The 8,969-nt window shown below is 44.6% G+C and overlaps 1 pseudogene; it reads left to right on the top strand.

Annotated features, from left to right (window-relative positions):
- The first annotated feature begins 3,964 nt into the window (after positions 1 to 3,964).
- On the top strand, positions 3,965 to 8,359 carry LOC109776143 (MLO-like protein 1; annotated as a pseudogene).
- Positions 8,360 to 8,969: the final 610 nt, after the last annotated feature.

Genomic DNA, 8,969 nt, shown 5'->3' with positions numbered 1-8,969 from the left:
CGTTTGCTAGAGCTTTTCCAATGTCAAGTATCTTTTCCTTAGACCATGAGATCGTGCAACTCCCGGATACCGTAGGAGTGCTTTGGGTGTGCCAAACGTCACAACGTAACTGGGTGACTATAAAGGTGCACTACGGGTATCTCCGAAAGTGTCTATTGGGTTGGCACGGATCGAGACTGGGATTTGTCACTCCGTGTGACGGAGAGGTATCTCTGGGCCCACTCGGTAATGCATCCTCATAAAGATCTCAATGTGACTAAGGCGTTAGTCACGGGATCATGCATTGCGGTACGAGTAAAGAGACTTGCCGGTAACAAGATTGAACAAGGTATTGGGATACCGACGATCGAATCTCGGGCAAGTAACTTACCGATTGACAAAGGGAATTGTATACGGGATTGATTGAATCCTCGACATCGTGGTTCATCCGATGAGATCATCGTGGAACATGTGGGAGCCAACATGGGTATCCAGACCCCGCTGTTGGTTATTGACCGGAGAGGCGTCTCGGTCATGTCTGCATGTCTCCCGAACCCGTAGGGTCTACACACTTAAGGTTCGGTGACGCTAGGGTTGTAGAGATATGAGTATGCGGAAACCCAAAAGTTGTTTGGAGTCCCGGATGAGATCCCGGACGTCACGAGGAGTTCCGGAATGGTCCGGAGGTGAAGAATTATATATGGGAAGTCCAGTTTCGGCCACCGGGAAAGTTTCGGGGGTTATCGGTATTGTACCGGGACCACCGGAACGGTCCCGGGGGTCCACCGGGTGGGGCCACCTATCCCGGAGGGCCCCATGGGCTGAAGAGGGAAGGGAACCAGCCCTTAGTGGGCTGGGGCGCCTCCCTTGGGCCTCCCCCTGCGCCTAGGGTTGGAAACCCTAGGGGTGGGGGGCGCCCCCCTTTGGCTTGTGGGGGAAGCCACCCCCTTCCCCCCCCCCTTGGCCGCCGCCCCCCTTGGAGATCTGATCTCCCAAGGGCTGGCGCCCCCCCAGGGGTCCTATAAATAGTGGGGGGGAGGGAGGGCAGCAACACACCAGCCCCTGGCGCCTCCCTCTCCCCCTGCAACACCTCTCCCTCTCGCAGAAGCTTGTCGAAGCCCTGTCGAGATCCCGCTACATCCACCACCACGCCGTCGTGCTGCTGGATCTCCATCAACCTCTCCTTCCCCCTTGCTGGATCAAGAAGGAGGAGACGTTGCTGCACTGTACGTGTGTTGAACGCGGAGGTGCCGTCCGTTCGGCACTCGGTCATCGGTGATTTGAATCACGGCGAGTACGACTCCGTCATCCACGTTCATTGGAACGCTTCCGCTCGCGATCTACAAGGGTATGTAGATGCACCCCCTTCCCTCGTTGCTAGTATACTCCATAGATGCATCTTGGTGAGCGTAGGAAAATTTTAAAATTATGCTACGATTCCCAACACACGGCACCATGGATCTCGGCATCATGTTACACGCCTCCACCGCCACTGACATCACTGCCTACTCCGACGCTGACTGGGTAGGCTGCCCTGATACACGACGTTCCACTTCGGGATATCGTGTTCTCCTTGGTCCATCACTGATTTCGTGGTCATACAAGCGGCAGCCCATGGTCTCCCGTCCAGTGTTGAGACTGAGTATCGTGCAGTGGCTAATGTCGTCGCTGAGTGCTTATGGCTTCGCCAGGTTCTACTTGAGCTTTCGTGCCCTATCGACAAGGCCACAGTGGTGTACTATGATAACGTCTCTGCCTTCTATTTCTCCACCAACCTGGTCAATCAGCGTCGTACCAAGCACATCGAGTTTGATATTCATTTTATTCGGGAACAGGTGGCTCTTGGTCATATACGTGTTCAACACGTACCCACATCCCAACAATTTGTAGATATCATGACCAAGAGCTTTCCTACGACGTCATTCAAGGAGTCTCGATCTAGTTTTTGCATCAACAATGGCGCCACTTTTTTCCGACTATGTTGAGGGCTACCGTCGGCAAACATCTGGTCGTTGGCATATGGCCTCACATGTGGAGCTGGTGGTCTGTTGGCTGACGGAAGGCTGCCGATGTTATATCTATGCTGCCGGCCCTAACGATGGCCGTCGGCAAAGTATTTTCCTATTTTATTTTCAATTTTAAATATTTTTCTTTTTAAACCTTTTAAAATTGTTTGAATTTTATTAATTCATATTTGACTAATCTAAACTTAAACATATACAAATTATATATCAATTTGGGGTAGACTTTTTCATAGATTATGATATCCACGTTGTTTCTTTTTCTGAATAAGTTAAAAATGCAACCTCGTGTACTTTTGGAAATAGGTCCTCATACGTTGTCAGCATCACAAGTAATTCATACTTGCATTGATTTTGACAAATTTTATATATTTTTGGATCAGAATATTAAAAAGATTATGTTGGTATACTATGTTTTCACATTTGAACAAACTAACATCATGTTTGCTTCAAATTTGCAAAAGCCCCTCTTGTTTTAACTTTTTTGTATATTTTTTATTCCTTAGCCAAATGAGACAAATTTTATATCTATTTGCATCAGAAAGTTTCAAGGATTCCAGAAACAATGTTTTTACACATGTGCTGCCACTCAGAAAGATTCGGTACTTAGAAGGCAAAACTGCCACCACGGGTAAATTAGAGGGTATATTTTTGAATGTTTGGTCCAAATGTGTTTTTCCATGTGTCTATGACCTGACCCAGCACAACCAGGAGAAAAAGTCCATCGGTCAGACGCCTTTCGAAGTTGGTCAAAGGGGTTGACCACACGGGGCCCACGGACAAGGGTGTCACCCGAAACAGGGCTGCGAAACGTCTTAATCCCTTCAAAACTTGCATGTGGCCCTAGCAAATGTGCATAAGTGTGGTTTGGGGTGGAAAGATCCAATACACATGCGCCGAGTATGACCACTTTCACACACATGTGCTGCCACTTCGAAAGGTTCTGCACTTAGAGGGGGAAACTCCCACTTCGGGTCAACCGAAGGGAATCTTGTGATAACTTGGGCTCAAACTTGGTTTTCCATGTTCCTATTGCCTAACCTAACACAACGAAGTAGAGAAGTCCATTGGTCGAATGTCGTTCGACACCTGTCAAAGGGCTAGATGACGCCGGTCAAACAGGTCAGGGTTAGGCCGCCGTGGGGTCTTTGGAGGGTCGGAATCCCACCCAAACTTGCATTGTGTCCAAACATATGTATACAAGTGTGGCGGGAGGTTTAAATAGCCAATACCCATCTCCCGAGTGTGACCCACTTCACGGACGGCACTAACAGCAAAGGAATGTTCTGCACTTAGAGGGGGAAACTGCCACCACGTACGTACGTGTCAACCGGAAGGAATTTTTAGCGGTGAAGCTCCAGGTTTTGCAAGGCATGAAATCGCCCCTCTTCAAGAGGGTCGAGTTGCTGAAACCGCAGTTGTACTTGCTCGTCTTGGAGGAGATCTTTCTGGAAGACCACCAGTAAAGAGGGTAGCTGGACGTCCAATGGAGGACTATAGAGTCGCCTTTGTTGGGTTGGGGTACGACCGAGCTGTAACTCGGTACACCCACAACTATGTATAAATATAGCTATGTATGTAACGATCGATCACTACTTATGTAGCAGCGGTCACATGCGCGCCATCTTGGACACGACTCAGATCCGCCAACTCAACAACTCGAATTAACTCAGCAGCAGCATCACATGCGAACTGTGGAAGGAATTGAATATTGGTGCTTCCTTACATATACTCTAGGAGCTAGCTAAAGCAATCGACGGCTCCAACACCCGACACCCCCATCAATCGACGGCCGCCCCCTATCGATCGGAGACGACGTCCACGGAGAGCAATTGCTCTGCTCTGCTGCAGTACTAGGACTAGGAGTAATAATTAAACCACATGACGCCAGCCAGTCCAGCTCTACACTACGTGCATTCATCAGCCGCACACCCTTGTTCTTCAACATCTCTCTCATTCGAGGTTCGAGCTCATCCTCTCGTACGCGCTTCCGTTGAGCTTGAGGGCGCAGATCATGGCGGAGGGCGGCCCTGACGATGAGACGCTCGAGCTCACGCCCACATGGATCCTTGCGATTGTCTGTGCCGTGATGGTGGTCATCTCCATGGCCGCCGAACGCGGACTGCACTACCTCGCCAAGGTAACACCCTTCCCGTCTGCTCGCTTCTATTACCTTGAGCCATAGATTTTCTTTTCTGGTACGTACGTACGTGTTCATCCCATAATCCCATTCACTCATCCTATACATGCATGCTGTTCCGGCCGGGTTGTGAGCACAGAAGTTGAAGCGCAATAACCAGAAACCGCTGTACGAGGCCGTCCTCAAGGTCAAAGAAGGTAATTCAACTGTTTCCCCGTAAAACTAAAAATAGTCCAAAAGCTAGCTAGCTACGCGCACGTATTACAAACTCACTTTATCTCGATCTCTTCTCATTTTTTTCAATTTTGGCCTGTTGCATATAGATAGATAAGAGTTGTACCTTTCTTCCATCCATGTTGGGCGTATCATCATTTATCATCAACCTACTGTTCGTCGATCGGTGATATGCAGAGCTGATGCTTCTCGGCTTCATCTCCCTGCTGCTGACGGTGTGCCAAGGGATGATCCAGGAGATCTGCATTCCTCCTGACTGGAGAATCCATATGCTGCCATGCAAAAGACAGGAGGTGGCGCCCGCAAAGGAGCATTTAGTTGCAACCCAGATCATTGGCAGAATCGGGAGGCGGCTACTCAGCAAGGGTGCAACGGGAGCCGAGACCTGCAGGCAGAAGGTGATATTGGAGCGCAAATTAGTTTGATTTTGTGCATACTGTGTTTTTCGACTTGTGAACAAGTGCAATTGGAGTTAATTAGGTACCATTGGGTTGTGAACTTGTGATTTCTTAGCATATGCAGACACTTAAAAAAATTATGACCTTAATCTGTAGCTAGCTAGTTACTTGGACTGCGATTGTTGTCATGTTGTCAATCTTAGCATGTGATGAGAAGCGATCTTGTTCTGTACATTTCCACTCACTCTGCAATAGGAACATTAGACACTGGCACGTGGAAAGGAGTGGGGACATCACAACTGTGTACCATAACATTCAAGTGGCTCTGCTCCAAGTGTCTATCCAGCATGTTGAAACCCCCTCTTTCTAGTAACTGCATTGCTTATATCTGTTCCATTTATCATTCCCACTCCGTCAGTTTAAAATCGTTGAGTTTTTCACCATGTGAGTTGAACAATATGAACTTTAATATTTGTTTTAACAGGGAAAAATTCAGCTGATGTCCCTTGAATCTGTGCATCAGTTGCATGTGTTCATATTTGTGCTGGCTATTACACATGTTGTATTCAGTGCTTTGACAATGCTTTTAGGAGGTGCAAAGGTAACCCGGCCACTTATCAGTCACATGTATTGCACATTAGCCACGGAATACCGCGTCCTATGATAAGCTGATTTTGTGTCTTCGTTTACTCAGATGCATCAGTGGAAACAGTGGGAGGAGGATGCTATTCAGAAAGATACTGCAGGAAATGGTATTTGAGCATTTCTTGTTGTTCATATGTATTACAATGCCAATGATATACTTGTGGGTTAACATCAGTTGTTTGTTCCTCCTGTAAACTGAAAACCAATAAATGTGTCTGATGAACCAAAGCAAGATTGTTTAGCGCCAATACATTTATAACAGGATAATAATTTCACAATAAACTGCAGGGCCCAAGAAGGTGACCCTTGTACAGAATTCCGAATTTGTCAAGGAAAATTTTAAGGGTAATGACAAATATTCTAGAGTATTGAGTTGGCTGGTAAGCAATCATGAGGTCTTCTCATATATCTTTTTTATGTTGTGAAATTGCGTGGACTAGTAAAGTTTTCTGTGCCATATGCAACTTTTTAGTGTAGTTTTGCCTTACATAGCAAGCTCTATATTTAATTGTCTTGTGCTAATATGTGTGTATTGGCGAGGTAATTAGCCTTTTTCTATTTCCCATGCAGCATTCTTTTTTCAAGCATTTCTACGGATCAGTAAGTAAAACTGATTATAGCACAATGCGTCTTGGTTTTATCATGGTAAGAGCATAGCTTGTAATAAGTTGACGTGGTTTTATCATGATGTGCTTTCCTCGTATGTTAGCATGAGATCATTTCTGGATTGCAGGCCCACTGCCCTGGGAACCTGAAATTCGATTTCCATGAATACATGCTGCGGGTTTTAGAGTCTGATTTTAAGGTGGTGGTTGGCATAAGGTAATCCAAAGAGTATACACATGTTTGTACTTTTATATCTATACTGTTCCAAGCTAGTAGTTTTCTATGAAAGTTATTAGCTCAACTCATGCAATTTAATTTCTATTTTCTTTTAGCTGGTACTTGTGGGTTTTCGTGGTGATATTTCTGTTGCTGAATATAAACGGTAAGTTGTGGTTCATCATTTCTGAATAGCACTCGTAAGTTCTGTATAATTGCTTGTCTCCCAATGGCTTAGTTTTTTGAATTGAAAGACTGAATGTGCAAGTTAAAAAATTCCAAAATATTATGTGTGTGTACATGTCGGAGTACACTACAGATCTGCAGAGTTTCAGGGATGCAGAGTAAATATACAATGTTGTCATCTTGGAAGTGCATTTTTTTTTTTTTTTTGCGGAGGAAAGTGCATTGTTTAATGTCTTTGAAATAGAGATGTCCCTGGAGCTCGTGTAGGAAAAATCCGCAATCTTCGAGGTCTCTATTTTCCAATAATCTGGATCTGAAAACCAGTACATGGGCTAGGTACTGCAGCAATTCTGGGTTTCGGAATTTCAAAAACTAAATGCTCCTGTTTGAAATAGGAAAAACCAATTATGACATATATAAGGATTCCAACTTATGAATTATATTTTTGAACAGTTACGCTTTTGTTGTGCAAAATGCATGGTTTCTAAACCTTGTCAGCAGCATTTCATGATTTACGCCTCTTGAAGCTATCTTAATTACACTACATTTTGCTAATCTGCTGCAGGCTGGAACACATACTTTTGGATTGCATTCCTTCCCCTTATTGTAAGTGAATTTATATAACAATTTGTCATTGTAAACATTCACTGTGAGCCTCTTATGCTGCAGCCTGCAGAAATATGGAGCACAAAATGAACAATGTGTAACAAGTAGGGAAGATGGGCTTACTTACTTCCTTACTCACTCTCTCTTCTCCCTGCTGCAGCTTCTGTTGGCTGCTGGGACTAAATTAGAGCACGTCATAGCTCAGTTAGCCCGGGATGTCGCTGAGAAGCACTCCGCTCTCGAGGGTGATTTGATTGTAAAGCCATCAGATGACCACTTCTGGTTTGGGCGGCCGAGGATTGTCTTACTCCTGATCCACTTTATCCTCTTCCAGAATGCCTTTGAGATTGCATTCTTCTTCTGGATACTGGTAGGCATCTTTGCAATTAATTATGTTTCGTTAAGATCTAAAAATGACTGGCCGAAACATCTTATCAAATTTCTGTTGCAGACCACGTATGGATTCAACTCGTGCATCATGGGGCATGTAGGTTTTATTGTGCCGAGGCTTGTTATTGGGTACTACTTCTTTTCCCAATATATCCTTGTACTCATGCATGTCGATCGGTTTTATTTATTGGAAAACAACGGGCATACATCCATGTATATATCCTTACTTGCAGGGTCATTATTCAGCTTCTCTGCAGCTACTGCACTCTGCCTCTGTATGCAGTTGTAACACAGGTGCGACCATATTTCAACATCATAAAATTAATGTTTCTTTTTTCTTCGATAAAGGGCACGCTTTTATTATCTCAAAATGTAGCATCAAAGTGATTATTGACACATCTTCTCCTCTGTCGTGTACAAATTAAAGATGGGAAGCTTCTACAAGAAGGAGATCTTTAATAAGCATGTGCAGCAGGGGCTCAGAAGGCTAAGATGAAGAAGGCATTGGAGAAGAGCACTGTTGATTCAGCAGGGCCTTCTACTAAGATTGAAATGATGAAACCAGCAACAGCAACGCGGGAAGGCAATGATGACGGTGAAATCATAGAATAGAGCCGTGTTGTCTAGAGCAATGGATCGTATGTATGCTGTCTCTTAATTAGTGCGCGCTGCAATGCAATGCAATGCAATGATGCCGCTCAACATGTCTACTATTATTATCAAGATATATTTACTTGTTGCAACTCTAAAACATTCTTGTCCAAAAGTTTCTCTCCCGGCCGGTTATACGTACTTAATCAGTTGGTTATACTGTGAGTTTAAGATAAGTATAAGCAAATTAAGGCTTATTTGAACATGCTCTTCTCAGTTATAATAAAGCCTATTAGAATCATTATGAACTGGTTCTAGTTCAGAGTCAATCAATTATGAAAGAAAAATTCACAACATCTTGTCGTCAGTGGCCTATATATAACGTGAATACCCTTAATTACGAGGCAATTATATCTGGGCGAAACCCTTTGTAAGCAGGAAGCAGTAGACAAATAACAATATCACGAGGATGCATGGTAAGGATCCGAATATAATCAAATGGCAAGCTCTAGGCAGCATTCTTTCTGAACCACTTTTGCGAGGAGGGCAAAACCTAGCTAGCAAATGATCGAGATGGAACGAACAATTGGCAGGCATATGATCGATATATATAGCTCCTGCATGCTCAAGGACATTGCACTGCGAATTTGTGGACGAGTACTAGAGATGACACGTCCATTTGGCATACGATCGACTGTGCATGAGCTGCTGCAGGTCGCTAGCAGCAATTCAATCATGGGAGGGCGGGGAGGCGACTGTGAGCTGGTAGCAGCGGCATGTTTCATTATGTATGTATATATGTTTCTACACATCTTTGTTGATTAGCCTAGCTTGCTGCCCATGGTCAAGTTCTAGTATCTAAAGTACACTTTGTATCTTCAATTTTATTGAATTTCATAGTGATGTACTCCCTCTGTATCTGTACCGAAATATAGGTCGTTTAAGGGTTTCATGTTA

Source organism: Aegilops tauschii, chromosome 3 (assembly GCF_002575655.3).
Source record: "Aegilops tauschii subsp. strangulata cultivar AL8/78 chromosome 3, Aet v6.0, whole genome shotgun sequence".
Lineage (NCBI taxonomy): Eukaryota > Viridiplantae > Streptophyta > Magnoliopsida > Poales > Poaceae > Aegilops > Aegilops tauschii.
The sequence above is the reverse complement of the archived record's forward strand: the minus strand, read 5'-3'. Positions and strand labels throughout refer to the sequence as shown.